Consider the following 19655-nt stretch of genomic DNA (forward strand, 5'->3'; position numbering starts at 1 on the left):
AGCATGATGGCAGAGTCTTCACAGCCCCATTGAGCTGGCATTGTACTTAGTATTATAAATTTAAATATAATCTGCAGCAAGTGCTATCCGAGGCCCATTGGGGTGGGACTCATGCTGCCCCAATGGGCCTCAGATAGCATTTGCTGCAGAATATATTTAATGTCTAATGGCAGAATTTCTAGTTTTTAGGACAGGAAAGTCACTCAATGTATCAAATCCAATCAAGCAAAATATCCAAACTTGTATTATGTCCTGTTTCTGCTTAATTTTATCTCAAAATGGACTAAAATAGCTTTTTAATTGTGACATGTACATTACAGCACATTGAAATTCTTTCTTCGCATATCCCAGCAATGTTAGAAAGCTGGGAGCAGAGCGCTGGTTCGGCTATGATACAGTGCCCCTAGAGCACATAAGTTTAAGGGCCTAGCTCAAGTGCTCGAGATTAGCAGCTTCTGATCAGTAACCCAGAGCCTTAACCATTGAGCTACCACTTTCCCTATGTGATGAGCATCTCAATTCATTATTTAATGTCATCCTGAAGTAATACAATGTCTTCTCACGAGCTACCGCTGTCCTTAAAGCAACCGGATTTCATGAGTTCTTGTATTTTCTATAGAATATGCTTAGGTGGGAATTAATTACCCAATAATAATGTGTCATCTTTCTTTCCCCAATACCTTTAACATATCCTTTATAGATGGTAAGCAAAAAGGAGGCCAAGCTCAACCAGCTTTCACAATCCAATCTAATTCTAATATCAATATCAGACAGTAAGGAACTATTTTTATAGTTTTTCTATAGTTTTATGTACTTTTTTCCTTTGATTTTTGAAGACGCTTTACTTTGACCTAAAGGTCTGATGTGCAGAAGAATGAAACACTGAAATAAACATTCCATAGAGTTCTCATAGATCACCTTTTACTACCAACTTCATTCACATTATGAAGTTGTTTTTTTACACTCAGTTTTAAAGATAATGCCTTAATTTCAATTTACATGTATGGCATTTGGTAAGTGACTTACAGTTATCTTATTCATACAACTGAGCAGTTGAGGGTTAAGAGACTTGCTCATGGGCCCAGAAGGGTGGCAGTTTTAGTGTTGTTAGGATTTGAACTAACAACCTTCCAATCAGAAGCCCAACATTTTAACCACTGAGCTACCACTTTCTCTCATTATGGGCTTTCAGAGATACCCTTATTCTGGGGAACTTCAACAGTCTCATTTATACGACTGAGCAGTTGAGGGAAAGGGTCTTGCTTAAGGTCCCAGCAGTGCTGGGATTCAGTCAGAAGTTCAACATTTTAACCCCTGAGTCACATTTTTTTTTTTACCCCTTTTTCTTAAGACATTTCACAGACACCCTTATTTTAAGGAAATTACAATGATGTAATTTATACAACTGAGCAGTTGAAGGTTAAGGGGCCTTGCTGAAGGGCCCAGGAAGGTTGCAGCTTGGTGGTGCTGGGATTTGAACTCTTAAACTTTCAGTCAGAAATCCAACATTTTAACCACCAAGCGACCACTTCCTCTTATTATTGGCTTTTGAAGACAACCTTATTCTAAGAAACTTAAAATTATGTCATTTATACAACTGAGCAGTTGAGGGTTAAGGACCTTGTTTAAGGGCCCAGTACTGGCAGCTTGGTGGTGTTAGTATTTAAACTCACAACCTTCTAAATAAAAGCCCGACATTTCCCTTACTCTGGCATTTCACAGACTTCCTTATTCTAAGGAAATTACAATGACAATTTATACAACTGAACAGTTTAGGATTTTTGCTCAAGGGCCCAACAGTGGCAGCTTGGGGGTGCTGGGATCTGAACTCACAACCTTCCATTTAGAATTCTTAACCACTGAGTTTCTTTGTGGAAACACAAACAGTAGTGTGTTTCTTCATCTGACGCAGTTTAACGTAAAACCTTTCCAATAACTTCTATTTTTCCTGGAAAAAAAAACACCCTTAAGGAAACATTCTATATAAATATGTTTCATGTAGCTGCCCAAAGGGTTTGTTCGTCAGCAGGAAAGCTTCGAGGTTTCATGTCGATTCTGGAAACAGAGGTTTTACAGTGTCGAGGATTCTCCGAAATTTTGGAAACATCTGGGTTTAGTTTTTACTAATTTATTAGTAAAACAGTTCTACAATCTAGTGTTTTCGGATATGGCTGTACAAGGTATGGCACTGGTGGTGTTCAGAAGTTTTAAACTTTACTTCCTCACTTGTGTGTGTGTGTGTGTGTGTGTGTGTGTGTGTGTGTGTGTGTGTGTGTGTGTGTGTGTGTGTGTGTGTGTGTGTGTGGCTTCACACCTCAGAAGAAGTTCTGGCCATTCTTGTGTGCTCTTTCTCAGGTTCAGATACACACACACACACACACACACACACACACACACACACACACACACACACACACAGAATGCACTCTGACAAGCGAAAATCTCACCATCATGATCCGCCATGATGACTCACTAAACTATGGGGGAGGAATACCTGACTCATCAGAAAGCTCCACCAGTGCCAACACTTCGTACTGCAGCCTCTCTAACCAGTCCCACACACACACACACACACGCACACACACACTGTGTATATACGCTGTACATGCACGTTCCACCAACACCAACTATCCCACCAACACACACACATGGAACATACAGATGGATACATGTTTTTTTTTTATTTTCTGTTTAGATCGTCCTAGGTGGGAAAAGATGAGGAACCATGGGACACCAGAACCGTGCAGAGCCATGCAGATGTGTGTATTCTCTGATACATTTAGGAGTAGCATTCTCAGGCCTTGCCCTTGTCAGAAGGACGTCGCCATGGTAACGGATCGGCAAAACAAAAACACAGCTGAGAACTCTTACCATACAAAATCTTGTGCTGTAATAAGTGTGTGTGTGTGTGTGCGTGTGCGTGTGCGTGTGCGTGTGTGTGTGTGTGTGTGGGGGGGGGGGGGGGTCAGGGCTATACACAATACATGCTCAAAAGATGCTCAAATTTGTGTGAAGACACAAGGTACGGTAAAAAAAAAGAGTGTTGTAAATAAATAAATACATAAATGAATAAACAAACAAAAAATTTATAAATAAGGTACGTAAATACTAATCTACATGAAGGTCTGCTGTTTAAACTGTGAATGCAAATTTTGAGGTACTTGAGATACTCCTTTGCACCTTGAAAACATCTTAGAAAGTGAATTCAGTTCACCTTTGAGACTTTGGGAAGCATAAAAGAATTCCCAGAAGCATTAAGTGCTTGTTGGCTGCTTTTCCTTCACAATTCTTTCCAAGCCGTCTAGATTTAGATTGGGTGATTGTGGAGGTTGGGCCATCCGATGCAGCACTCTGTCACATACTTTTTTGGACAAATAGCTCTTACATATCCCAAAGGTGGGTTTGGGGTCATTGTCCTGTTAAAAAACAAATGATAAGACCCCTAAGTGCAAACCAGATGAGATGGCATGTTGCTGCATAATGCTATGGTAGCCATGCTGGTTAATTGTGCCCTCAGTTTTGCCTAAATCACCAACAGTGACATGAGAAAATCACCTCCACATCATGACACCTCGACCTTCTTGTATAGTGGGAACCAGACATTCTGGAACCATCCGTTTACACTCTGTACATCTAACAACACCATGGTGGTCAGAACCAAAAATCTGAAACATAGACTTCTTTAACCAAAAATTTTTCCATTGATCTAAAGTCAATTCCTTGTGTTTCTTGGCCCAAGAAAGTCTCTGTTGCTTGTTGTTGTTCTGGGGTATATTTTTTTGCAGTTTCCTCGGAACAGTGGATTTTGAAATATGTCTATACTTGAACTCAGAGAAGCATTTATATAAATTGGTGGTTTCTGAGGTTGGTAATTCTAAAATAAACTTATCCTCTGCAGCAGAGGTAGCGCTTAGGCTTCCAATCCTGGGACAGTCCCCATCATTTCATCATAGCATTTCAGGCCTTTGGAGACTTTTTTGGAGAATTCACTTGGGGATACATTGAAAGTTCTTGAGATTTTGCAGATTGACTGACCTTCATTTCTTAAAGTAATGGACTTTCTTTTCTCTTTAGTAAACTGTGTGTTCCTTGCTATAATATGGATTGGCAGTAGTTGTAGTAGCACTAATAGGGCTATTTACTCTGTACAAGACAACTGAAGGCCTAAAGCACATTAAGAAGGCAAAAAATGTCATAAATGAATGCTTGACAAGGCACAAGGCACAACTAAAAACCATTCCTCATGAATCTGATGAGAGAATACCATGAGTTTGCCAGTTCATAAGGATCATGGGATCAGTTATAAGCTATATCCTTAGTCTACTGCATGATGGATATTAGAGAGTTTGCATTGTGCTCGTGTGTGTGTGTGTGTGTGTGTGTGTGTGTGTGTGTGTGTGTGTGTGTGTGTGTGTGTGTGTGTGTGTGTGTGTGTGTGTGTGTGTTTAAGCCACACGTTTATGCAACGTTTATTCTACAGACTACTAAATCCTTTTTGAAACCTCCGAGGCTGAGAAAAAAAAACCTCCCACACACTAACAACTCCTACAAACAACTCAAGAGAGAGACAATAACAGAAGAAAAGTGTAGTAGGTAAACCTGAACAGTATAGTTTCCATAGAAGTCACACACACACTCACACTCACACACACACACACACACACACACACACACACACACACACACACACACAGGTAGATTTTATGCTCCTTTAATTTAAGGGTTATGCCAGGCCATTGATTTAACATCAAATGCCTAAATGGATTTCATCTCAAAAACAACCTGCAGGGATTTCTCCCTAAAAATGATCCTGGTTCTTCAGTTGAAATTACATGCAGCATTAGACATCAGGGTTCTGTCTCAGCCTGGAGGCATGTCTCTGCTCTGCGTCTGCACCTCCACAGGCCTGAACATTAGCACTGGGTTATTACTTCACCTGCAGCACTGTTGTGTGTTCTGATCCATGTATATTTTTGCCTCTTGTCTTCTAACCATGCATAGACAGAGAGCTTTAAACAGTTGTTACATAAATGAGCATGAGCATCGATTTCGCATCTGATTATGTGTGTAATATACCATATGGAGTTTTCCAAACTGTTACAAATTTGGAGCCACACATGCAATTTCCTTTCACTTGAACTAGGAGACCCAAACCTGTTCCAGGATGACAATACATCTGTGCACAAAGCCAGCTCCATTAAGATATGCTTTACATGGGTTGAAGTGGAAGATGTTGAGTTGCCTGCTATAGAGCCCCAGTCCTCCTGAACACCTTTGGGATAAATTAGAACACTGACTGCACCCCAGGCGTCCTCATCTACATCAGTACCTGACTTTACTAACACTCCTATGGCTGATTTAGCACAGATCTCCACAAGCACAGAGGAACAAAATCTAGTGGAACATCTTCCCAGAAGAGTGGAGGTTATTATAACCTTATAATATATATGAATGATATGCTCAGGTGTCAACAAAGTTGTGTTCATATAATGTATGTGTCCACATGTGATGATGCATTTCACCATGTTTACCATGTATTAAAGCATTGTCACGTTATAAAAAAAAGAAAAATAAATGATCATATGAATCATATAAACGTGAATGCAACGATTCGCCAAAAAATCTTCACTAGATGTAAACAATGACTGAAAAATGAACAATGAATCATGAAAAATATATAATTTAAAAATAAAAAATAAATGTCTTAAAAATAAAAGTCAATAAATGAATTGTTTTAAAAACATGAAAATAAATGAACCTATAAATAAATAGATTGTGTGACAAAAAAATCGTGATTATTCAGACGTGAAATTTTGTGTGATTTTTCTGTACTTGGCTTAAAATCTTGAGATGAGATCATAACTAAGAGAAGTTAGAAATTAAATCCGATCTGATCCGATCCAGAAAGCTGTCTGAGAACAAGGAGATGGAGATTAGATCGAACTAATAATGCAATCCAAACACATTGTGATTTCTGGGAAGCAAATCTTCTCCTGGTCCAAAAAACGAAACCAGTGTGTTTTAATGAATAATTAATGATGTTACAGCACACCAAATCATTCCAATGTCAATATAACGCCGGCTGTGATAGAGGGAGAAAAAAAAAGTCTCCAGCTGAACCGATCGCCCGAGTTGAGCAGATCCATCACACGCAGCCGTCTCACATGAAGTGCTGCAAACTTGCATCATACACTTTTTTATTTACCCAGAGATCCTTACGTCTATTTTTGGTGGCCCCCATCGACACAAACACGCTCCTGACTACCACAAAAACATTGATTTTGTTTTTTTGGAGCTAGTTAGCAAAACCATGATTTCACCAAGCAACAGGAGATGAGTGTTATCGTAAATGAGACATCTGATATCTCCTGCTCACATCTTCTCGAAAGCTTTCACACTCTGAGAACCCCCCCCCCCACCACCACCACCACCACCACCACCACCACACCTCTCCCCAACACACACATCTAAAAAAAAAAACATGCTCTCTTACCTGTTAGCTTAGCAGCACCTAAGCAGCATGTTTACATGTATTAAAGGACTTGAAAAAAAAACATTTACCAAACAAATTGTAAAAAAAAATCACGACTAGAAAAACAAATCCGAATAAACACTTTGCTAACTTTTGACTCCAGTCAAGATTCCTGTCCTAGCTAACCTTGCTCTTCTGTGTTAGCTACAAATAAAAACTTTTAGTGTTTTTCCCCCTTTCCTCTCATAACTTGGTAAGAAATCGATATGGAGCCGATGGAGCAGAAAGTGAGGATGTGAGAGAAGTCGACGTTATGTGTAAGAGCGTTAGCACGAACTGCTAGTGTGTGATGCCTGATGGCTTTATTTATCGTGGTAAATGACTAAGGTGAGTCTCACTTGGTGAATCAGCAGGTGTCAGATCTCGGGCAGGCAAAGAAACAGCAAAGTTGAGTGGGCACACACACACACACACACACACACACACACACACACAGACACATACACACACACACACTTGTACACTTTAATAGTCTCTGAGGAGCACTCCACCTTTGGTAGATCTATGTGGGCTGATTCCAGAGGCACCCACTGAAGAGGCATGATTCACCCAATATTTTGCGCATATGTGTGTTTGTGTGTGTGTTTGTGGTAAATGAATGTAAAACAGTGATTAGCATGTTGCTGTCTCTCACTCTCCCTGCCCAAGCCACGGCTTCTCTTAATATCCAGAAGAAAGCCCTGATCCACCCTGTCTAACCTGTCTAACTGAAGTTGGAAGGCTCTATGAAATGCATCATGGGTAATCCTTTAATGCACACTGTCTGCTTCGATGCTTAGCACGTCAGACTTGAACCACAGGAGGGTTGAAGCGTCAGAGCGAACGTCTTAATGCCTGGTGAGCAAAGTCGTTAATTGTTGCAGGCCAGCACACCATCGTACATTCATTAGTTAGGGCAATGGGACGGGCAGCTCACAAAGATATTCAGTAAAACATCGCTGCTTCTGAACTGATGTAAAAAAAAAAGATTCGGTGCGATTGAGGTGGTTAAATGCATTAATGCTAATTCAAACAATTATATAATTTGCTGTGTAGAAAATCAATAAGCATTTTCCTCTTACTTTTTTGCTGTCATTTGCAAAAGTTTGGTTCTGAGCTGTGGTATTTTCCCATACAAGAGGTATTATTCCCTAACTCTGCTTTGTATTTTTCCCTTCAAGGTTTCACTTTCTTGCCAACTGGTAAAGCCTAAAAAAGTGTGCAAATGTATTTCTGAAAATCTTTTTTTATTATTTAAATATTTTTTTATAGTGACATGGAATGGATTTTTTTATTTTTAAAAAACAATAAAAAAAATTCCTAAATGTTTCCATTGGGAATTGTTTATGGTTACTAGTAGGAAAATGGAACCCAAGAGAGCATTTTTTTTTTATTTTTCTTGGGTAAGTGGTTCTTAGCTAAAGAAGAGAAGATAATCCACCAGGAACTATTAGGAGTTTAATTTGATTAAACTACCATTACAGATACACATTAAAAGTAACAAATGAAATACAGTAATCCCCTGTTTATCGAAGTGGTTAAGTTCCAAAACCGCCCGCGATAAACAAAAAAACACGAGAAACGGACTCCATCCCAAAAATGCGATTTTATGTATACATTACTGTACTGTATTAACATTTTACTTCATTTTATAATTAATATTTATATTTTTATTAATAAAATAAATTTTATTATTTCAACATAAAACTCAACAAAAACAATTCTCTATATGTTTTTTGGTCTATCGTGCTATCGGCAAGAGACGGGGAAATTCAACTAAACAAATTAGTTATGTGGCAAATGCAATTCCGCGATAAACCGGGGTCCTGAGATTCGAACCGCGGTAAAGCAAGGGATCACTGTACACTGGAATTTTAACATGTAGACAAATACTGTAGACTCATAAACAACAAAAAAATTTATTAAATACATTTTTATTTAGAGTTTAGATTTGTCTTGTGAGTGTTGTGGAAATGTTTTGTTCTTTTGGAAGGAAGTCTATGTTACAAAGATATTTTTCTTACACACCTTTTTAAAAAGAATCCATTTAGGAAACCAGGGTTTGTGAATATATAAAGAATGCTTCAGTTATTGACTTTTTTTTTTTTTTTTTTTAAACAAAGTGTAGCCCTGTTTTCAGCCTTTTTTTTTTTCTTCTTTATATGAGAAGTTCATCCCAAACTTGATTACATGGCCAAGCAACAGACAGAATTTGTGTAAATAAGACACTGATGCTGCTCCGGCTCCCATATTCCAACCTGGAGCGCATATCCTGCTGGAGCAAAAGTCACGAAAACCAACATGCGCTGTCCAGAGGATACAGGAGAAAGCACAATGAGTCACAAACAAGCACCTGGGGGTTGGGGATGAGGGGAGGAAGAAAAAGAAAAAAAACCCAGCCTGCATATTCATTCTGCATTATGCAATAGTAAATGTGAACTACATCTGCAGCTGAATCATAAGCAGCGGTCCATGCGTCTCATGGCAACAGCAATTATTTATTCTATTAATAACGCCGCTCGTACATACACCACTATGCACTACTTTTTTTTTTATTCCAGATTAAATTGCAACGCCAAGACACTGCCTTGTACTATGCGCATCCTTTTTCGGGCTCGAAGTGAAAGGTTAATTATCACACACATATTTTCTATTCAATTATGTGTTACGTCATGAGCTGGAGCTCTATTTTTGCTCATGGTTGAGCTATTAAAGTCTATGGCTATTAAAGTCTGTTGCTACTGCTGAAAGATCCAACAGCTATACATCAGAATGAGGCAAGACTGGTATCTCAGACCATCTCATCTTCAAAATAGTTCTTCTCATGATGTGTCAGAGGGCCGCACAGGAAAGTACTGTCTACCCTCTTTTGCATACTTAAGCATAAAGACATCCCCTCGTGATTGGGTAGTGCTGCTGTGATCTGCCAGTCAGAGAAAGACAAAGATAGAGAGAGAGAGAGAGAGAGAGAGAGAGAGAGAGAGAGAGAGAGTGTGTGTGTGTGTGTGTGTGTGTGTATATATATCCCATCCCTCCCACCCAGACAGCACAGACAAGGTCAAGCGTTTCTCTGGAGACAATAACAAACTCAGTTTCCGTGTGTGATTATTAACAAGGTTGGCAAACACATTTCCTACTTTTTATTGTATATATTTACAGGTTCTACGTAAGATTTAATTTACATTTATAGCATTTGGCAGACACCCTTATCCAGAGTGACTTCCATCTAGCAGAAAGGGAGTTAAGGGCCTTGCTCAGGGGCCCAAGAATGGCAGTTTGGTGTGGCTGGAATTTTAAGCTCATGACCATCGGATGCAAAGGCTTCACCACGAAACTACTACCTCGCCAATTTGATAGCTGGCCTCCACAAAGTATCTTGTCCTTGTGCTCCCAGTTCTGTGGTGTATTTGCTAGATGCCCTCATCCAGAGTGATTTTCTCTATTCAAAACTATTTCCTCATACTGCTTCACTAGTTTAGAGACTTAGAGTCCAATGCGTGTAGGGCGGATGGTTTTGACATATAAGACATTGAGAATGCTCCATGAAGAAGTAGATCATTAGTCATTGTTTTAAGGCAGCCAGTGACTCAGCTCTTTAGGCATCAGGAAATTCATTCAATCACCTAGGTGCCAGAACAGAGAAGAGCCAGTCTTGTACCCTGAGAGATTGTGGGCTCCAAGAATGGTTTAGAGCAGAGGGTGATAAAAGCTTTAAGGTAGATGGTTGCTGCTCCATTTTGGCTTGTGTAGGCAAGGAACAGGATGCCAGTTGAGGGAATATAAAATTGGGTTTGTGGTGTAGGAGAACTTTTTTTGGATCAGTTGCAGGGATAAAATGATGCCGGATCTGAAAGACCTGAAAGAGATAAAAAAAATATTTATTTACTTATTACAATAAATATGTCTGTATCTGTATTGTGATGTTTTTTGTGTACATACTGCTATATACATTATATATATATATATATGTGAATAGAATAAACATGTCTGTTTGGATACATTTTGGCAGACGTTCTTTTATCCAGAGCCACCTGCAATGCTCTAATTTACACAACTAAACAGTTGAGGGTTAAGGGCATTGCTCAAGAGCCCAGCAGTGGCATTTTGGCAGTGCTAGGATTTGAACTCACAACCTTCTGATCAGAAGTTCAACATTTTTACTCCTGGGCTATCACTTCTTCCTATATATATATATATATATATATATATATATATATATATATATATATATATATATATATATATATATATATATATATATATATATATATATTCACACAACTAGAGGTTTTCCTAGGAGTTTAAGTTGACAGCTGGAGTTTACAAAGTACTGATTATATGCTAATCAGATATTATATACTACTGACAGTTGTAATATACAATATATCCTGAAGAATATCTTACTAAAGTATATTTCAAGAGCAGAATTATTCCTGCAGTAGATCAGTCTCATAGTAGGAATTTGACACACACCTCAGGGCCACATGATTAAGAAATTGGGCTACCTATCAGTCATGAGCTTGGGAATGAAGCGAAGGTTAATCCACCACCGAGGTGCCAGAAAGGAGAAAGAACATTGATGTGCACCTTCCTTGTACTCTGAAAGATGGTGGGACCAGTTGAGCTGTGGAAGAGGGTTAAAGAGAGCAGGGTGAGTAGAGTAAGTGAGTAAGTGCTGCGAAGTATAGGGGTGATGGTCGGTTTCTGGCTTTGTAGGTGAGCATAGGTGTTTAAATCCGATATGGTGTTTAAAGCCAGATAGAGCACAGCAATGTGGTGGTATTGGAAACCAAGTCATGCAGGTGCATTCTGGATCAGTTGCAGAGGTTGAATGTCCTTTAGTGAGATTAGAAATTGTGTAATTTAGATAAATGTAAGCTCTATAAGGGAGCGAATAAAAAGGAAATGCCTTGTCTATTTCAATTACTCTTGCTAAAAGATCAATTGATAAATCTTAAGTTCCAGACATAAGTTCCTGGTGTTCCTTTGGCTTTTGGAAGCAATCGTTGAGATGCTTTTTCATGCTTATTCAAGTTTTATATTACCTTATATATGCATTCTGTTTTAATATCAAACAATTCTGACATTCCATTTTTAGCTTTAAAACATTCAATTCGCAAACCAAGCTCCAGTCACATCATCTGTATGCATGAAGCAGTCTGCCATGTCCAGACCTTCACCTCATCTCCTGTCAAACCAACGCATCAGATCAACGCCTAATATTACACACTTGTCTGCGAGTAGGATATTCATGATGCATGCTGACACACGACCTCGTTAAATTGGTGTCTGGCGGCACGCCTCTGCACAAACGCTCAATTAACCGTCTGCATCGGCAATGAGGACGTGGGCGGGAACGCTTCGCATATTGACTTCTATAAAAAGCAGACAGAAGGAGGAGGGTGGAGGGTTAGATTGTGTTAAATCTAATTTACATTTTTTTAATTCTTGATTCAGATTGGTTAATTCTCGAATTCAGATTGGTCATCAGGTGCAAAAAGTATTGGAACACCTGACTTTTCCACATCGGTCATTCGTCTTCTCCAAACACAATTGTATAGGACGTCTTTGGATGCAGTAGCATAAAATATTCCCTTCACTTAAACTAGGAGAATGAAACCCGCAATGCAAAACCTTAAATATTAAACCTGTTCCTTCATGACACGATGCAAACCCTTACATTTGAGTGAAATCTTCAAGTTTTTGATTTGAACAGTACTTGAGTATTTGACATATTATATTATTATATTATATTATATTATATCAAATCAAAATAAAATTTTATTTGTCACATACACATACATAGAGTACGACATGCAGTGAAATGCTTTTATGACTGTCCAGCATTTAAGCATAAAAAGGAATAGAATTAAGATAAATAAATAAATAAATAAATAAATAAATAAATAAATAAATAAAAAATAAATAAAGGTAGATAAATAAAAATGATAAACTATATAAAATGTATAAAATATATGAAAATATATGTATATACATGAATGAGTATGGCAGATATTGGAAGTACAAATTAAAGTGATTTAGTGATTGTTCATGTGCAGTATGGTGTGATATAAGTGGCACTGTGCACTAGTCCTTCAAACCAAAACACGTGTTAGTAAAATAGCCAAAAACTGTTGATTTGTAAGGTTTTATTTTCTAAAATACAAATCAACTTTAACACCTTAACACTGCATTAACCAAGTCAAACAAGTCGGTCAAAAAAGAAGATAAATTAGTAAAGCAATCTTTAAATATCGATCTTCAATTCATGTCACAAAGTAGAAGAATCATTCATATTCAGTGGACAAATAAAATTGAAGTAAATAATTGTAGATAAAGTAAAAACCAAATATTTAGAGCTGACTGACTGCAAACTGTAATAGGTAATGATAAATGTCAATTAAAATACAGTGGAATAAAAGTTACATAGATTGAATCATAATTGTAGTTGAGTAGAAAGTAAAAGTTGCTTATATCGTAGTAACCAAAACATTACTAAAGTACATTTACTCAAATACTTTAAACCATATACCGTATTTTCCGGACTATAAGCCGCTACTTTTTTCCCACGTTTTGAACCCCGCGGCTTAAACAACGAAGTGGCTAATTTATGAATTTTTCCTGGGTTTTTCCCGGTTTCACAAACTTCAAGCCAAAAAACTGAGCCCCATAACATTAGACCAATGAAATTTCCGAACGGAAACGAAAAAAACGCACCTCACCTGTGTTCTGAGCTGCACGGCATCGGGAGAAAAAAATGTTTTTTTTAAACGCACAACGATGCCAAAAGATAAACTAGGATAAAAAAGGAAGGAGGGGAAGTGAACAATGACTTTCTTGGTTGGCTACTGTTTAGATACAAGCCGTTGTAACGCGTTGAGTCTGGGTGAAGGGAGAGCTCGCTAACTCTAGTTACAACAGAAATCAGATAAGCACAGACAGGTTTCCAAAACTCTTGCTTTTTTATTTTTCTTGGCAACAGCGTTAAAGAAACTTAGAAATGAGCATCAGAAAATAATAAGGACATATTCCTCGGTCTTGCACACATGCAGTAATAGCGGAAAAATGCGGCGGCAGGCTATTCCCAAAATACCGCTCTGCTCTTAAAGAAGCCACAACATATTTCACCCGTTACACCGTGTAACAGACACTGTCTTTCATTAAAGCTTGTGTAAAGTTCTTTAGTTTCAGTGTAGACAGGTAGACAGGTGCGTCTTATTTATGTTCAAAATAAAAATCTTCGTCAGGTTCAGTGGGTGCGGCTTATATATGGGTGCGCTTTATAGTCCGGAAATTACGGTATGTTCGGGGAAGTTGATTCAACATTTATGGAGTCTCCATTGTCAATGTTACAATGTAACAGTTTTCCACCACATGAAATTCTCCAGGACAAAAAGACAAGAATTTAAAACTTCCTGTTTTCCAAAAGGTTGTAAAAAGCAGAGGCTTTTTACAGTCTTTATAGACAGTATAATAGAATTTATCCGTTGGAATTTGCACAATATTACATGTAGTTATAAATGATTAAAACGCACAGTGTGCTAAAAACACACCTCCCGGATTATTATCACAGATTATTCTACTATTACGTTTTGTTGGGGCTTTTGTAAGAATGTCACAAAAATTTTATAATATAATGGCTAATAATTATTTTTCTCTTTCGAATTGCTTTAAAAGAAAAAGTCAGGTACGTGCTCGGATTTGTTCAATTGTTTGGTATTTTACAGTGCAATGAAATCGTTTAAAACCCAATATATTGGTACAGTGCTTAATTGTTACATCTGCAAAGAGAGAGAGAGAGAAAGGGTAGGATATGAGCAACACACACACACACACACACACACACACACACACACACATTCGACACAAAGTGTTGCTAAGCAATGAAAATAAAAATGAATGCTACTGCAATTACGGCATGACAAGTTCGTAATGGCTTCAATCCTCTTTCTTTCTTTTATTCTTTCTCTCGCTCCCTTCACTTTTAGTTTTCCATACGCCCTGCTGTGCAATAAGGCGTCAGTTGGAAGGAGAGGGGAAAAAAAACACAAAAACAGGCTCTTCCCTGGTGATTCGAAGCTTTGTGGCTGCACATTTATTAACCTCGTGAGAAAATCTGCCGTGAATAAAACCCCTGAACTGATGAAAGCCACACATTTCCATTTTAATATATTCATTATATCATTTAAACATAGCTACGGGATATGTTACCAGGAGGTTAAAGTGTGTTCGGAAATAAATCCAGAAAGAAAATGATCACAGACATGGTGAAATGGTGTGATTTTCACAGGGTTTTTTTTTTTTTTTTGGAAAGGAGTCTCCAGTGTCAGTCAGAAGTGCAGCTCAACTTCAGGTTTTCCACAAATGGTAGTTTCTTATGAACTTGATAATGCCACCTCTAAAGGGTAGGATTTTCAGTATTAGGCAGCAAATTCTTAAAATTGGTGTGTTGGAAACTGGAAAAATGGGCAAGCACACACACCCCTCTTCATGGTAAAAGTATTCCCTAAGGAAGTGCCAGAAGGATCATTTGCCCTCATATCCAAACTGTAAAATGGTTTGAAGAGCATGACAAAGAGTTAAAGGTGTTCGTGGACTTGGCTCCAAAATTCTTCCGACCTCTATCCGATCGAATATCTGTAATAGAGGTGTAAAAAGTACCTGAAAATCATACTTGAGTGAAAGTATAGATAAATTACTGCAAAACTTACAAGTTAAAAGTTTATGATTTGAGTAAAAGTCTTTGAGTATCTGATTTAAACAATACTTATGTATGACTTATGCATGCACTAGTCCTCATCACCAAGCTTTACACCAATGGTATGTAAGACATGCTGGGCAAACAAATTAAATCCATGTAGGCATCTTGCAACCTTTAGAAGTCTTTTTATGGTCTATTTTCAAGGGGGACATACACAATATTAGGCAACCGGTTTTAATAGTATGGGTGATTAGTAGTGACCGGTGGTTCATGAACGATTCGTTTATTTTAAACAAGTCTTTATTGTGACTCAAAAGAACGAGTCGTCTCAAAGAGTGATTTGTTGATTTTCTACTGGACGCGCACGAGATGTATGTATGTAGAGTATATCTCAGTGCTAAATCATATATCCCAGGGTTCATCTTTACATATAAACTTTATTCGCCATTGCTTAAATTTTGGTTTTTTGAACCCCATATAAGCTTCAGTCATAGTTCAGAGAAACCCTCTTAAGGCTCAGGTTTAAGTCCACGATTGTGTCCTATATATTATTGGATAAAACAATATAAACTTCAGGCGTGAAATCTACCTTTCCATATCGTTTAAGAAATCAAATGCCATGATGAATCTTTAACCTTTTGAGATGGAATCACCTGTAGGACCGATTCACATCATTAACGCTACGCCACTGCTAATCCCCATGGGTCTGATATCTTAATTACATCGCGCTAAATGAAATGGGGCGAGCGTTTAACTGAGGCAGTGGTGCTGAAGAATGCCGGGCCTCCTGAGAGTAATTTTTTTTTCCTCAACGAGAGCTGACTTCTTAATTGAGCGTGAAATCACAGTGTGGATGTTTTGATTAGACTTTTAATGACAGCCAAGAAAACAGCACTACAGAAGGAAAGTTATTACAGGAAATAAATTTGCAGTGCCGTACTGTATATCAAGAGCTAATATTGATGAAGTGCAGAGCACTGACAGGAACTTGACTGGTAATTTGATTAGTCATGAGTGTACGGCTGGGTAGTATTAGTGTTTAATGATGACTTCGGGTGTTTAACGAGGCATGAAACTATGTAGTGCACACGCATGTGTGTGTGTGTGTGTGGGTGTGTGTGTGTGTGTGTGTGTGTGTGTGTGTGTGTGTGTGTGTGTGTGTGTGTGTGTGTGTGTGTGTGTGTGTTTTATGTCTGTATAAAGGTTTTTTTTTTCCTGTCTCAGAACTCTGATCTAGTTCCTCATATTCAGAATTGGGTTACGAACATACTTAAGTCAAAGTGACCTTTTCTGATTATTTAAATTATCAATATGAAATGTGTAACATTGTGGATATAATTTAAAGTGTAATTAGGTTTAATCATTCTTAGTTAATAACATAAAACATTTTTAGGTGACTTTGACTTATACATATTAACGCGTCATTTGATTTGCCTGTATGAGGTTTAGGCCAATGGACTATGTTTCTCAGAAGCCATTGTATCGCCATGGCGATTTAAAACTTTATGTAAGCTATAAAGCTGAAAATGAACACATGCGCCAGATTTTAATGGTTGGAATTTGGATTTTTGCTCAAGGAAAAAATGATGTCACAAATTCAGTTGAATAATCTGAAAGGACCTTTAACATATTTGTGTAACCCAATTCTGAATATAGGGAACTAGATCATTATCTAAGTTCTGACAATACATAGACATAGACACACACACACACACACACACACACTACATAGTTTTAAGCCACGTTACACACCCGAAGTCATCATTAAACATTAATATTACCCAGCCATACATTTAATACTAATACAAATACCAGTAAAGCTCCTGTCAGTGTCATTGTATATATTAAATGGAGTTTTAGTTATCAAATAATTTAAATGAATGATGTGCTTATACACCTTGAATATTGCTTTTTTGTAAATAAGCAATGGGAAAGAAAAATATTGCAACAGGAGCAGGTTCAGCCAATCATCTGCAGATCATGGTTTCTATTTGGGCAATGCAACAGACATGTGACATGTCTAAGAGAGCAAAACTGGTCAGCTGGTCTCTGAGTAAGGCTAATAGCATAATCTCTTTCTTTTTTCTCTGTCAATTACAGCAATGCTAGCCAATCACAAGCCTCGTGTGAGCTCATGAATGCAGAAGAGGGCAGACATCTTACAAATAAATGAACCAGTGCTCCGATCCAGAGAGATAATACATTCGTCCAGAATATTTGAGTAAACCGAGTCTTTATTCTTCACTGTTTTACTTTGAGTGAGGTTTTCTAAACTCATTCCCCGCCTCAGGGTACTTTACTGTCCCATGGTGCATTGCACCCAAGCCAGGCTGTGCACTGTGAGGTCATTTGGCCTCTTTGCAAGAGGTAACACCCCTCCTGAAACTAACCATGACACTCACATAGACAAACATAAACACACACACACACACACACACACACACACACACACACGCACAACATGCTGCAGGAACATGCTCTGCTCTTCTTTCGAGCTCTGGTGTGGGTTCTGGTGCATCAAATTATGCACAAATAAACCACACACAATCACAGTAAGCACATGCACACACACTCTCTTTTACACACACACACACACACACACACACACACACACACTCTCTCACACACACAAACTCTCTCTCACACACACAAACACACACACATTTTTCTCTGCTGTTTGTATTTTGTGTTAGTTTGTGTTTTTAGTAATAATCAGAACATTTATTTACAATAAATCCAATATCTATAAAGTAACAAGAAACTAAATGTGACATATAATGTCCTAAAATGTCTTATAATGTCTCATAACACAACCTTATCCTAACAATTGGTCCTTTTCTCAGGTATAATGTCCTCACGGCAGGAGATGTCTTAACTATATCGACAAAAAACTTTGTGGACACCTGACCGTAAGATTCAACGTACTTTTTGAACATCGCATTCAACATTTAGTTCCCATTTTCTATTATAAAAACCTCCTCTCTTCTGGGAAGATGTTCCACTAGGTGTTGGAGTGTGCTTGTGGAGATTTGTAGATATTTAGCTACAAGGGTTTTAGTAAAGTCATGTACTGATGTAGGTGAGGTGAGGAGGCCTGGGGTGTGGTCAGTGTTCACATTCATCCCAAAGGTGTTTGAGGGTCAGAGTTCTATAGCAGGAGATCTTCCACTCCAAACCATGTAAAGCATCAGGAGCATAAACATGCTGGAACAGGTTTGGGTCTCTTAGTTCAAGTGAAGGGAAATTTCATGCTACCGTTTTTTTGAAGACGTCTACAATTGTGTGTTTCCAACTTTTTAGGAAAAAACACATATGGCTGGAAAAGACCTGAACCTTTTGTCCATATGGTGGATATTAAATACCCTTTTTCGATTTTTGTGCATTAATCAAACAAATTGGTTAAAACAGGAAAATGTTTGTGTTCTATTAGCAAACAAGCTAGTCAGTGACCTGTGATAAGTGCTGTATTTTTTCCTTCTTAAAACGTGTAGTTAACAATCAAATATGTCTGTATGCAATGTAAAAAACAGGACTTCTCTGGATCCTGTTGATGCTACCATCGGCCATTTTGTTTTGGCATCACTTGCAAAAGTTTAGGACACAATCCTGAGGTCCGAAGTAAGAATTCAAAGTTGAAAAGATTTTTGTTGTTTGGAAATTTTTTGGGTTGAATGCTGCTGCTGATGTTGACTGAACATTAGACAGGATTAGATGTTTGCTGGACACATGTAGAAAAAAAGTTTTCGTGAAATATCTTTTATTCAAATAAAATTTGTCTGTTGCTCATATATGATTTTATTAATAAATCATGAAATCTATCAAGAATTTTGTAAATAATTCAATTAGCAAAACCTTAAAATACCTCACACACAGATGCTAGCCAATCCAAAGTTGAATTTCTGTTAGCAAACGTCTAGCAAACTAGAAAACTGTTATCACATCCAACAACATCCTATATATGCCTCCAAGTGTGTGGTAACAGTTTGAGGATGAAGATGGCTGGAATGTCAGTTGTCCTAATCATTGTTGACATTATATACTGTAGGTTCTCACTGTAATGATTGTGTGTGTGTGTGTGTGTGTGTGTGTGTGTGTGTGTGTGTGTGTGTGTGTGTGTGTGTGTCTTTATCTAAACACAAATCTGAGTGTGTGTGTGTGTGTGTGTGTGTGTGTGTGTGTGTGTGTGTGTGTGTGTGTGTGTGTGTGTGTCTTTATCTAAACACAAATCTGTGTGTGTGTGTGTGTGTGTGTGTGTGTGTGTGTGTGTGTGTGTGTGCATAAATGCGTAACAGTAATTGTGAATTCGTGTTCCAAGTGGTTTTGTAGTGTGTGTGTGGTGCGTGCATGTGTGTGTGGTGAGTGCTTGCATGCATATATATATGTGTGTGTGTGTGTGTGTGTGTGTGTGTGTGTGTGTGTGTGTGTGTGTGTGTGTGTGAGTAC

The 19655-nt window shown here is 38.0% G+C and overlaps 1 long non-coding RNA gene across 1 annotated transcript in view; it reads right to left on the reverse strand.

Annotated features, from left to right (window-relative positions):
* Nucleotides 1-8431: 8431 nt before the first annotated feature.
* LOC310720546 overlaps nucleotides 8432-19655 on the reverse strand; it is a 69652-nt gene continuing 58428 nt past the window's right edge. The window contains exons 3-4 of the long non-coding RNA XR_014531768.1: nucleotides 11017-11135; nucleotides 8432-10367 (exon numbers count right to left, since the gene is read on the reverse strand). This is a non-coding gene — a long non-coding RNA (uncharacterized lncRNA). The remainder of the gene's footprint in view (nucleotides 10368-11016; nucleotides 11136-19655) is intronic.

The sequence above is a fragment of the Silurus aristotelis genome, assembly GCF_946808225.1.
Source record: "Silurus aristotelis genome assembly, chromosome: 26".
NCBI lineage: Eukaryota > Metazoa > Chordata > Actinopteri > Siluriformes > Siluridae > Silurus > Silurus aristotelis.